This window comes from Perna viridis, chromosome 3 (genome assembly GCF_037379345.1).
Source record: "Perna viridis isolate PV_CMFRI_1.1 ecotype Kerala chromosome 3, ASM3737934v1, whole genome shotgun sequence".
In the NCBI taxonomy this organism is placed as follows: Eukaryota; Metazoa; Mollusca; class Bivalvia; order Mytilida; family Mytilidae; genus Perna; species Perna viridis.
In genome coordinates, this window is record NC_142447.1 from 46642048 (window position 1) to 46656399 (window position 14352).

At 31.3% G+C, this 14352-nt stretch overlaps 1 protein-coding gene across 3 annotated transcripts in view; it reads left to right on the plus strand.

Annotated features, from left to right (window-relative positions):
* Positions 1-14352, plus strand: part of LOC148622514 (zwei Ig domain protein zig-8-like) — a 63838-nt gene that overhangs the window by 25405 nt on the left and 24081 nt on the right. The gene's annotated exons all lie outside the window — the stretch shown is intronic.

A 14352-nucleotide genomic window follows, 5' to 3' on the forward strand; every position in this document is an offset into this window, starting at 1 on the left:
AAAACATCATACCGGTTCATTACCCAAAAATTAATGTATATCTTGATCTTATTTATTTGAATTCCCTAAGTGGACTGGCCAAGATTTTGTAAGCTTAGGGCATAGTTACTTTACGACTTCCTGTCTTTTCTAATATAAACCTAGACAATAATAAAGTCACATTAGTGATAGAAAGTAATTGTTCTTTGGGGCGTCATGCTAATAAAAGCGTCTTGGAACAGTGCTTAATTTAATGTTCTTTATTGGGGAAAAAATCAGAATAGTGATGTTCCGTCTTGAGCAACATTGTATGCCGTTAACCTTCTGAGTCTTCAAAATAATGAGACTTTATTGTCTACCTTAGAAACAGACTAGTATCGTGGTATATAGCGATTGAAAGATAAAAAATTAACAATGTCAAAATAAAACTCTTTTTATGGCATCTTGTTAAATGTTTAGCTTCGTACTAGAGTCACAAGAACAATCACATCGTTTAATGGATAATTATATTATATTATGACAAATGACGAATAAATTGATGTATTATATTATTTTGATATAAATATATAAATTAAATTAGAGTTAAGAATTGTCAATTTTAGCTTTATTACATATACTTATTGTAATTTTAAATGTTAATTTCCTGGTCTTTCTTGTTACGGAACAAAGATTGCGTCCGCAGAATATTGCAACACGGTTTCTCTTTTCCGTACAAACGACAATCGATTCGTCCAGATTATGTCAGCTAAGCATTTGAACATTTCCGACAACCGGTCCTGACATCGGATTTCATTTCAATTATTGACTTAACCAGATAATTTGACATTTGGAAATTTTATTAGCACAATTACTGTCTGGCCAAAGCAACAGCATAATCGTAGCGTCTTGCCTCAATATAGGACGATACTACTTTAGCGGAGTCATTGCAGGTAAAATCTTATGTATATCTTTCAGAAGCTGATTTTTTTTTATTTTGTTTCATTGATAAACTCTCAGCGCAAAGATATTTTAAAAAAAAACACATTTATTGTCGTTACTAACTTGATACGTTGTAAGTAAAGGTGGTAATTTCAAGTGATATTATTAGATTATTTAATATTTTTTTCAACGAGAGGGAGTTTCTCATGCTTATATCGTCGAGAGACTTTGCATGAGAAACTCTTGCGAGTTGAAAAAATATTAAATAATATGTTTATCGCTGTTTTGCTGAAGTAAACGGTATTAGTTCCCTTTTATTTTCAGTTTTCCTAATCTAAATATGTAAGTTTTATAAACGCTGCAAAGTGTTCTTTCGGGACTATTTTTCGACGGAATGTTACGTGATGTCACGTATGTTGTGCATTATACATTAATTTTCTGTCTCACTCGACTGGCGTGAGATTGGAAAGGATTTTAAACAAAATAGCGATAATGTCAGCAATTTTAAGTTGCTTTAAAAAACATGTTTCGGTTAAAACCTAAATCAAAAGTCACTGTATGTGAATTGTTTTGTTTGATTTATTTTTGACTTTTCATTATCCAATTATAGGAACCATACTTCGTGTTGAATAACTTAAAATACATAAACTTTACGGAACTTCTATTCATAAATCAAGTTCACCGTTAGGACAATCGTTCTTCGTTTTCAAAAGACATGTGCAAGTTCGATTCAATTGAATAATTTGTCAAGCATCTCTACAATATCTTCATTTATTTTAGTTAATGTATTCTTTAGTATGCAAGGTTATCATCGTTACTCATGTTTATATCATAGAAATACACATTACATTTTACACAACTGATTGGTATTGGTTTTAAAAAAACTCTTCTCTAAAGGAACATCTCTATATGTAAATGCTTTTATTTGTCATAGACTACGTTTAAAACTTGGTTAAACTTGTATTTCAATACTAACCTGGATTGACAAATATTGGTGTACCCTGTCCATGTTGCTGTTTTTATGTAATTTTTTTTTTTCATACATATAAACCAGTTTAAGCTGGTTAGTGTCATTTTGTTTATTTGTATGGTTTTTTTTACCATTGAGTTGTTAATTTTAAATATAGGTTCATCTTGTTTCTTTTACTATTAAATGAAATGTGGACAATGTTTGTATGTTTATTGATTTTCTTTCGTTACAATTCTTAAGTTCAGGCCTTACATTTTATATGATTTAATAGCTAAACACTATACCGGAATTTCAAAGTTGATAAGTCTTGGTGGTTTTCCATTTTTGTTTGTTAATAAAAAAAAGATCATTGAATGACATTACATAATAAAGGCATTTGTACAACACTTCGTTTGACAAAGTTTTTTTTTCGAGCATTACAACCCGTTTACCTTTCAGTCCAGCAAAGTGTTTTTTTAAGGTTTTAATTGTAGAATTTCAGTTTTATACGTCATAATTTACAAAAAGCTTAAAAAAAAGACTCGCATCTGCTTCATGTATACTCTATAATGGTATATAATAGTGAACACGTTTCTTTAAGACTTTCGATTAACCTGTGACGTCATGATTCTTGTATATATTATTAGAAGTATTTTTTTTCCAATGACTAGTTTATAGAAAGTGGGACGAAATATGATGCTCGATTCTATTTTGATAGTCGTATCATTTTCAAACACAAACATTACTTTGCAAAAATCGAAAGTAACCAAAGAAGCTAATTACTGACAAACTACATTAGTTTTCTAAATGTAGTACCATGTATCGGATCGTAAACTAGACAATTATTACAATAACTGAAGTGTATTGCCTTTCGGACTTGTGAACTGTCTCTTGTTGTTTCTCTATGATATAAATCATAACCAATTACGTCTTGATGGACTTGTGAGCCATGAACTTTCTTCTTTACATTAACCCCAATAACACCCATCAAAATATCTTTATTGATGAAAAGTGTCACGATTATTTTTGTATCCTGTAGTTGAGCGTTAAATGGTATATTCATATATAAACAATATAATTACTAGTTGATAAAATAAGGTGCTAGTATTTGAAATTATATGCATGTGTTGTATTTCATATATTTGTGTTTTAGGAAATCGTTGTTTTCGACCAGAAAAAAAAATCAGGGTTTAACACAAGGCATCATTAATACTTATAAACATAGTATGGTTTCCATCAAATGAAAGAATTACACCAACCCCTCTCAAAATATTTGTAAAAATTATTAATGATTTGGCAAACAGTTACAGCAGCAAAATACGGGGGGAAAACTTCAAATTAATCTTTTGTTTTTACACGTTACTAATAATTATATTGCACCCAAAAGACACACAAAGGTATAAATGCACGCATTTCACTTGATTATGTTTCGAACTGTGTCAAAAAGTTGCTTATATATTGATATATCTTATATTTAAAAGCAAACCCTTTGGGAAAATTTATATATATGTAATCTTAAAAAAGTGAACATGATTTCATTATTGGGCAACCATGGAAAGCTCTGGTTAGAAGGGAAACTTTGACTTTTTATGAGCAACTCGGCGGATGTTTCTAGAAAAGCAGAGGACGCTTACCCTACCGGTGCATCTGGTCCATGCTCCCAGTTTTTAGTGGAGTCCGATTTGCTCATTTCCTTTTGTTACTTTGTATGTATGATTTTAATTATTTTATGTTCTTTCTTGTGTTTGTCTGTTTTCCGTGTCTGGTCTTTGTCCCTGGATTACATTCTTTGATTACCGCTATAACCTTGGTTTCCTTCATTACTCTTTGAGTACCACAGCTTTAAAGTTTTGTGCAGAGATAATCGTGTTTCGTTTATGTATGTTAATTACACTGAGTTTAAGCATCCTTATTGACTTCTTATTTGTCTGTTTGTTTTAAAAAGGAATGTTGTTGCCGAATATGGAAAACTTAAAGGCACGGTTCCGGTGGTCGTGTTTAAAAAAGACAGAAAAACAACGTATATATATATATATTTAACGAGCCTTTCCTTAAAGTCTCTTCCTCATGATTTACATTTATGACAAGTTGCACACAGGTTGAAAGTTGTCAACACATTTACCCTCGTTGGTAGAATCATTTGAACACAATCAAATGTATTTGGGTCTAAATTGAGTCATATATGAATATATAAAGCATTAACTATCCCGGTTTTTCTCAAATAAAGTGAATATTCTGCTGAGATAAAAACACAAAATATCCCAATTTATATTTGTATGTATGATTTTAGTTACTTTATGTTCTTTGTTGTGTATGTCTGTTTTCCACGTCTGGTCTTTGTCCCTGGATTACATTCTTTTGATTACCGCTATAACCTTGGTTCCCTTGATTACTCTTACTATATCTATAGTATTGTAACTGAAGCATTGTTTTTTTTGAGTGACACTTTAAAGGAAAGCTTCTCAGCTTGGCTACACGATTTATGCTTAATGGTTGGGTTATACGGTAATTCGATTATTTTACTATCTCTTTGTTTCATAATAAACTATTTTATAATATATCTTTATATAATTGCAGTCGTGTCAGATATTTTGGTAATTATGACAAAACGGAAAAGGAGTCAAGGTTTTTTTTGTGGGGTGGTGGTGGTATGGGATTTGGGTGATATCTGGGGAAACATGTATAAACCAACTCCTTATTATCTTGTTTATCTGTTATCTGTAATTTCATTTTTTATCATTTTGACGTATACTATTGTATTTCTCGTATGCATCACAGGATATTTAAAAAAAATATCCGTCTAAACTTTTGGTTTAGTATGACGTCATCCGATCTTCTTGATCGTCTTCCGTACTTTGAATGCAGAAAGTAATCATGCCAAACTCACTCTGCGCATTTGATAACAAATGATAATAATTCAAAATGCACCTTTCAGTTATATTTAGGTAGAATTGACCACGTCCTTTCTGTAGTTTTACAAATGGTGCATACATGTTTTGAGGGATACATGTACAAGTTAATATTGTTATTATTTTACGGACTATACTAATTTATTATCAATGTGTATATAAGAATAAAGACTTTAAATTATGAGCTGATTAATCATGTAAGCAAATTTCTTTTTGTATAGGATGACATGATTTCATCTAAACAAGATTACAATCAAGTTCAAGCAAATAAGATACAACGAGTTTCTAATTTAGAATGCTTAGAATAAAGTATTTTTAGCATATGGCAGGAGATATTGTCTCCCTTGAACGAATTCATTACATAAATTAAATGGATATCCTTGGAAATGGGTGTAAAACGTATACAACAATTTTTTATTTATAGCTAAAGTACATTTCATTAGTTAAAAATGTAAAACTTTCCGTATTTTTTTTTTAGAAATTTTGAATAACTGAGGTCCTACCCAAAAGTTATTACCAAATTAATCAAACCCTTAACTCTACAACAAAACTAAAATTATACCACTTAAAGTGCAGATATGTAAATGATACATGAACGTTTAGCAAATTTATTTTTACACAAGTATTCTAATTTCAGATTAATTTGCACACATCTTAATTAGCTCGCGTATGTCATTTTTTTTAATTTCTAAATGGGGCTTTAATGTTGTTACACAAATACGAAACATAACATGACATGTATGCAGAAGTATTCATTTTGAAAAATTATTGAACGTATATTACTGCAGAGGTAGCACTGTCATGTTGAACATTTTTCTTTTTTTTTAAACGTATTGTGTCTGCTGTTGGATAATTAGCGATCCTTGTTCAGAATTAGGCAAAAAGCTGTGAACATTAAATAGTCAGAATTTACCCAAGGGATATTATCCGTGCTAAACCGCGCAGTATTTCCAATGCAGATTCGGAATAAGTTGATTTTATCAACATGTTGGAAATTAATTGGACACATTAGGTAATTTAACCATTCGATTATCATTTCCGAACAAAGAAATCTTCGTGTGAAAGAACCATGATTCTTTTCCCAAGGGTTTTTCAAATTAGTTTTACTCCTCTTGTAAGTAAGATTCCCTTATCGTATAGAAATTGTTTGTGATTCACATATAAGTACACATTTTGAAAACGAATACTATTAAATAAAAAGAAGAAATATGTAATTAAACAATTGCAAAAATAAGTTAGGGAAACATTTTCACAATTTTTACACAAATCGTTTTTCATTAATTACTACAAACGGGTTTCATTACTTTAATTCTGGTTCGTCTGGTATACTTTAAAACGTCCCGGTAATGGCACAAGATTCTGTGGTTTTATAGGAACTAACCACATACTGGGAAAAAATTCAGGGTTAATATTAAGGACAACTCGATTATTACAAAGAGTTTTATCTGCAGTCTGACATCCCCACTCTTACTAACATTTTTGTGTGAATACCCATTATCCTACATTATTATGTAGAAATAAAATCCATCTTTGGACGGATACATTTAGAAAACAAATAAACAGTATTTTCGTATGCTATTTCAACATAGTTATCGCTTCTTATTTTCAATATGTAATTTAGTGTTATGGTTTGCACTATTCTACAGAATAATTAATGTATAACGTTCTAATAATTTTGGAACGATAAAGGCATTTTGAACTATTCTATGTGCAAATTGTGTCATGCTATAAACAATAGTCGGATTGGACGATTGATTGATTGTTGGGTTTAATGTCCGAGCAGCAATATTTCAGCTATATTCGGACGATGAACATGAAATGAAATGAACATAAAATAAAAAGAATGGGATGGGACGTAAGGATAATAGGGTCGACAAATTTTGATTGCCACAAGATGAAAGGGAGGGATGGGTAGGGTCGGGCAATTTAGCCTCCTATGACAGAGCGCAAAGGTTCCTACTCCTATCGAATACAACAGCACGGTTTTTTATAATGTGCGAGGAACGTGGCATCTTCCCCAACACGGTGCACCACTATGGTTTGCGGTCGGGTTTTCCGTAATAAAGCCTGCCAACACCAGCATGTAACACGCCAGGAGTACCCCGTTCCATCACCTGGGGCACACATCCCAGTTGCTCTGTGGGCAGAGCGCCTAGCCCCCGGCTAGGTTTCTGAGCACTATTTAGTCGCCTTTTACGACAAGCTTAGCGCTGCTGCAGGCCTATTCTTTTGACACCCGGACCTGCATGGAGCAACAATGGTCGGAACGTATCACGTTAATCAGACACTTTTAAAAGATATTTCCTCTTTTGCTCCAATTGCTTGGGTCAAGGTTGATTTTTCACAATAACTACTTTAAAAGTAAATATTTTTATTATCTTCAAAATCGTAGAAACTGTCCGTGTCCATATTGATTGAAGCATGTATTATTTACTCGATTATAGCAGTCTGATTAGCAGTGCCGTGGGATGTTTGGTGTGAAACTAATAAATACATTTGTAATCGAGTTTTCCCCAGTTGGACGTACTTAATTTGCACACCATACATTAAAAGTAATTGGGTTGTGCGATTAATTTTTATCATGAGACGCTCTGGGAATCGAATCGTGCTAATCATGGTGAACAGTAGACACGCATCAAGGAAAAAAATCATTATATCCGGCGAATTGGTAATGTTATGAGGTTTAATCTTGTGTTTACACGTTAATGTAATTTCAACGATAAAAAAGCAGACGGTCCTAACAAACTGTTAACTTTTAAATTTCTCGCGATATACCACATCAATAAACATGAATAAATATAAATGAAATATGCTTTATTGTTTTCCACTACGCAGACTTTTTGTATCGCAATAGAACTCTAACAAATAGGCTTCTGGAACAGGGTTATGTTGCTACAAGATTGAAGTCATCACTACAGAAGTTTTATGGTCGTCATCATGAACTCGTGGATCGTCATGGTGTATCCATCTGCACCATGAAAACTGATTTATTCAACGGGTCAGTTTTCCTTTCCTCGTTTGTCTACCCCGGACTTGACTTTTTATGAGCAACTCGGCGGGTGTTTCTAGAAAAGCAGAGGACGCTTACCCTACCGGTGCACCTGGTCCATGCTCCCAGTTTTTACTGGAGTCCGAGTTGCTCATTTGCTTTTGTTATTTTGTATGTATGATTTTAGTTACTTTATGTTCTTTGTTGTGTATGCATGTTTTCCATGTCCGTTCTTTGTCCCTGGATACATTCTTTTGATTACCGCTATAACCTTGGTTCCCTTGATTACTCTTTCCAAAGATTTTTTAATATTTTTTTTTAATTTGGGAAGAACTCTCTTTGCATGCTGATTCGGTATCTCTTTCCGATAAGGATTATAGAAACTACAAAGAGACCCATTAATAAAACTGGCATAAATATATAATGTCGTAGCCGGGTTCAAATTAATGCTTTATGACCAAAGTGGTCACTTGCTAGGATAAGTGTTCAAAGTATTGTTTACTATATCGTAAACTAGACTTTAAAAATATGTTTCCATATTATCCTATAATATTTCAGGCAACTGTTAAAGAATCAACCATGAACAAATTAAAAATGTACTCGAAAAATTGTTTTTACTTTCATGACATAAATTTTGGCATTTATGTGGTTTTAATGAGGTACTGAAATCGATATTTTGCAGTAGGTCCAAGCAATAGATTTATCTTTTTGCAGTATAAACCCATCATAAAGTTATTCGTACTGCATTGAAATATTTACTACTTTCCAAATACACTGAGGTTGTTTTACTTCTAGGTTGTAGTTAAAAACAAGAAGTATGACAATGGTTAAATTCAAATAATGTATTTACTTTTTTTTTTCGAAAGGATAATATCACATTTTTGCATCCTGAAACCCAACAAAACTTTAGTTAAATATATATCTTCTTTGCTGATAAATTGATGTGCAAAAGATATGCATGTCAAATACGAGCAGTGAATTTTATCCATAGATACAACTAATTGGAAAACTTGTTATCTATATGCAATCTTTCACAAAAGTTTGAAATGTTAAGAGTTTTGTTTTTACATACCTGTGAATGTTTGTTTCATGTCTACGAAATGCTTTTAATATATAATGCGCTTTTAAGTGTACTTGTTGTCTGATAACAATTTTCTGTTATCGGACCAGGTTTTTCCTTAAAATATGTTGACATTCGTATATTCAAGCACCAAACATTAAAATACATTTACTATCAATATGGTTAATTATAATACTTAATTCACATTATGATTAGTTTAGAGGTGAAGTATCCAAAACTTCGACTTAGAATCAGCTTTTTCAAATGTTTACCAAATTCTGTAGTTTTGTATATTTAAGAAATAAAAAACTCCAAAAACTTGTGTTCAAGTTAATGTACATTTGTTTTTAACTCCATGAAAGGTAATGAAATTTCTAAACATCTTAACCAGAAGTAATATATTTATTTTCAACTCCACGAAATCGGTGACACCAGCAACTACCTATATCAATTGCTAGAATCATTTTGAGCATATAAAATTCCATTTGTTTATATAATCATTTATTATACCATTTTTTACAGACTTACTAGAATAAAACTTGGTTGTAATTGAATAAAAACAACAACAAAAAAAAAACACAATTATGAATTGTATGAAATAAAAAAATATATATATACAGCTAATACTCATAGAGGATCCAAGCAATGAGAAATTTTTAAAAACTCTTCTAGGATTGATGATTAAACTACATCAAGTAACCAACCCAGTTTTAATCCCGAACAACATATTCCATTTTAAAACAAAAACAACTAACTGAAATATAAAAACATAATTATCCAAATGACAAAATCTCGGCGGTAGTCAAAAAGAATAGTAAAAAGTCCATTGGCAATTCCATGGTAAAACACAAAAATTGAAGCCACCGCTATGGTCCTGACTTGGTACATGCATTTCCAGGTGATTTTACAAAGTTTTATAGCGCAATAAACTTTTCGATTCCATTACGGTCCATTATTGCCGTTATATTCTAATACAAATAGGCTGCATTCAATTGTCATAAGTCAAAAACGGAAAAATCAGTAGTAAAAATAAAGTAAATTCAATGCAACTTTTAATAAAAAACAACCTTTTCTTACAAAGGTTAACTGCTGTTATTGTATACGTAACTTGACAAATGACATTTATTTTAATGTACTACAGACTGAAATTTCCATGGAAAGTGTCTATTAGTCGATAATAGAAATACCATTAAGACATTTGCGTCATTCTAGATCAGTAAACTGCAAGACAATTTTCAAGGACAGTTTAGGACATATATATATACAAGAATTAAATCTCGAATTAAAATGCAATGAACATTACAGCGTTAGAAGCTAGCACAACAGATTCACAGCGGCAAGATATTGTGTAATCATTGATTCAATGCTTAATAAAATGCAACACAATCAGGATATATTTATGTTAACATGATTAAAATCGGATTAATACTCTATCACATATACATTGAGTAAATGAAAACTAAACTATGTTCACGAAAAAAAAAATAGACCAGAAATATCCGTACCAAAAAATAATAAATACAAACTGCTTAATACACTATCGTTTTTTTTTTTGTTGTTTTTTTTTTTCGCATAACAAATCTAATCGATATTTCACACCACGATCTAAATTTTAAACATTCAATTTGCTTTACTATATCAAAACTAATGTTTAATATTCGAAACTTTTCAGGCGTCGAATGATAATCGATTAGCTATGTTGTATTATCAAATATATAAACGTTCAAAGCGTAACACAACAACACACACACATAGATGCACACACACACACACACACACACACACACACACAGATCATTAATCCGGACACTAGGCAAAAGGGATAAAAATATATTTGATATGATATGAAGGATGAAAACTATAAACTCATTGTTCTTTCTTTTATTTCGATTGAAGTCGTATTTTAACTTACAACAACTGCCTTTTAAATGTGAGTCATATTTGAAATGAAGTCATTTCCAGAAATCTCACAATACAATAAATAACTTGAATTTTGACATGAACTTTCATTTTTTAACGACATCGTAATACTTGAACTATTATTTAATTAAAACATTCTAGGTACTTGTATATGAAAATAGATACACTGAAATGAAGAGATCTCAATTTCTCACAAATGCATCGCTTTAAGATCGATTAGTTGAATTCTAATAATGAATACCAATTCCCTTCTGAAATGTTGTGAAACATTAGCTTCTAAAATAGTTAAAATTAATGACCATTGAAAAGAGCTTTAAGATCAATTGACTTCCTATAATGCAATTTAGCTAGAGTAAAATAGAGTTTTGATTACGGGTAGGTATCGTGTTATCTGCACAGTTCGTTTATATCATTTGATTGAGTTCTGCAAGAGTTATTTGTTGTGAGTGTTATACACTGATAACAATTATAACTATATCAAAGAAATATTCCAATTCAATAGTAGAATAAATTTTTAGAATATATTTAATTTTTGCTTCAAAAGGGGAGAAACTATGCTTATAAATTACTTGTCGCTTTTTACCCTTTGACAGGTTCGAAATAGTTGAATTTGTTAATTTATAGACTTGATCTGAAAGGGTATTGTTGTTTTTAACTTAAAACATGTTTAACATTTTAATAGTATTTACTTCATTTTTGTAGCATAGCAAGCTTACAATTATTATTATTATTATTTTTAAATATATCTATTCTAAGTTTGATAAATGCAATGAATTGGTTTTGACAACTTTGACCTTAACCTTAAACTATTGATATAACGACCATACATAAAAGAAATAATTCTCCCGTGTATACTAGTAAGGGATATGCAAAAACTCCTCTTTTGGGTTGGAGCCAAGACAAGGTCTAAGAAATCTACTCAATGAATATAACTGCATAGCCTTTCTTGAAGTGCAAAACCACACACGTCTTTATTTTAATGCGGCAGCTTGTTCCCCATTTGCTAGAATATTATTATTGTCCTGTCATTTACACAGGATGTACACGTATTATCATAAATAATCGACTTACCTTTGATATTTCATGTTTAGACAATTTTCGTGTGTTTCTTTTTTTATTATTTTGCTTCATAATACATAGGAAATCATCCAGACATTGCATTATATAGCATTCTAAAGCAGTGTGATAAAATATCTTATTTACTTTTTTGATCCAAACGTAGTAAAAGGCATACTTTATTCATGGATTCGCCAAGGGTTCATTCTTGGTTCTGGACTTTCTATTTCAACACTTTCGGTCTTTGTATACAAATTGTTTAGATTTAGATCTTCCTTTGTATTTGATTGTAATGCTGCTGATGCGAGGATTCTCCTTGAAACACGAGTACAGTACATCAAAATTTGCAATATTATATGATGAATACTTTTGTATTTCTCAATGTGTTTGTTTATAAAAATTGTTCTTGGAATTTGAAAGTAAAGGTAAAGGAACCCATCTTACACGGATAAACATAATGTTAAAAACTCGCTGTCAATAGGTACCATCGTTTTCGAATTAAGGGCAAATCAAGGGTATAAATGTCAACAAATTTTGAACAGCACGTTGGCTGTTCGTCAACTTTTAGAAAATGTAGGCCTTTCTAATTCTTTGAGTTATCCCAAAATCATTGTACAGTATGTGGTCTTGAAATAAAATGTGATAAATGCTAGATTTGAAAGCTTATTATTCGAAGTACGGTATGTTGTAATATACAATTGTGTTTTTTTTTTGTAGTTTACAATGACTTTCCTTAATAGGGTTGTTACAATATGAAGTACTGGCTGATACTATTGGTGTATATATTAAAATTGTAAGCTTCAATCTAGATGTTAAAGCTTATCAAGAATGCGATTTACAAAATTTATCTTTCTTTGTTTTAACTTTTGCATTTTGCTATAAGTCATGATGTAACTCCGCATTGCAATGTTAGCAAACAGTCATGTTTCCCTATCAGTGCATATCAGACACCTACACGGTAAAAAAACAATGAGATAAGAAAAAGAATGTAGCACATTTGAACTTTCTAGACAGATATAATTAAATATATTATTTCAAAGGTATGGAGTGTGACAAGATTGATGTTAAAATATTTATACAATTGTTCTACAATGCTGATCATTGAATTAAGTTTATGGAATCCCATGCATTACCTGTCAGATACAATATGTATTTATGAGATAGGTTTTAAATATTTGATAAGCTTGTCACAAAAAACTGTTCTACTCGCATACATTCAAACAACCTTAGGCATTACGAAAATCAGTCAGACGAAATTTTCCATTAAACAAAATTAATCCATTGGTTTTGAATGAAATATTAGTATGATATTTCGATGCACAAGTAAACCTTATTATGTTTGTTTTTGAGTGAATCATGAACTCTTACAAACCATTTTGGTAGTTGCCACATGTAAAGATTCGATTTTAATGTCATGGCTCCATGGTACTTAAAGTAACTAAAATACTCTGAGGTCACTCTTAGATTCTACTAATGCAACGGGTTAAATAATCGTTTACGAGTATAAGTCTCATAATACTTTTGGGATATTTGGAATATGTCTTTTTAATTTAATATTTGGACGCAAATCTTCCATTTAACATCATATTCGTACGATTCTAATGATACTAAATTCGAATTGGTAATGTTCAGACTCAGGTGATATTGGAATATTATAAAACGCGTTCATCATAATCAAAATATAATAGCCTTAGACATGAGGTAGGCTATATCTGGTCAAAAATAACAACATTATACACAGGTACAACAAAACAATTGCCTTTATATACTTCAGCAAGATATAAGTAAATTCAAAATGGTAACAACACAATACATACTGAGGTCAGACATTCCTGACTTGGGATATGCACAAAAAATGCAACGGGGTGCAATAACTGTAACATGATCACATCCCCCATTTTAAATCTGTGGGAAATACTAACAATTAAACACACCATAAAATCAGTTCAAGAAGTCTGAGTCACTTGTTAAAATAGAAATAGAAAAATTGATTATACGTTACACAAATGTACAAACAAAGAAACACTAGCACCTAACTGACATACCAGCTCCAGACCACCTACAAAAAGTTCTCATCGTATGTATTATCAAAATGCCAATTCTTCCCATACATCGGTAGTCATACAATAAGGACACAACCCGTGTCATGCCGAAAACTGCTTTTAAATACAGTTTCTAAATTTCTATGTAAAGACCCTACAAGCGAATAAATGTTACTACAAAACAAAATACTATCTTAAACTATTTGACAACAATATCATAACTAGCCTGTTCAATGGTTTAGTCAACTTATAGGGTAAGTATTGAGCTTTCCGTGCTTTGTGAGGAATATTACTATAAAATATATTATTCCTACCCGTATTAATCGTTTACAAGTATATCTGTCTATGAGAATGAGTTCGTCGTATCAAATGAAAAATTTTGTGAATGTTTTACAAGCTTGTGATATCGAAAACCTTGATGTAATACATTTTCGAGACTGCAATACTTGCCGTAGACCATTACAGCTTACCTTGGATCAGTAATGTGTGCCTAGGACATGTAACAGGTCAATTATGAGGAAAAATCCTGA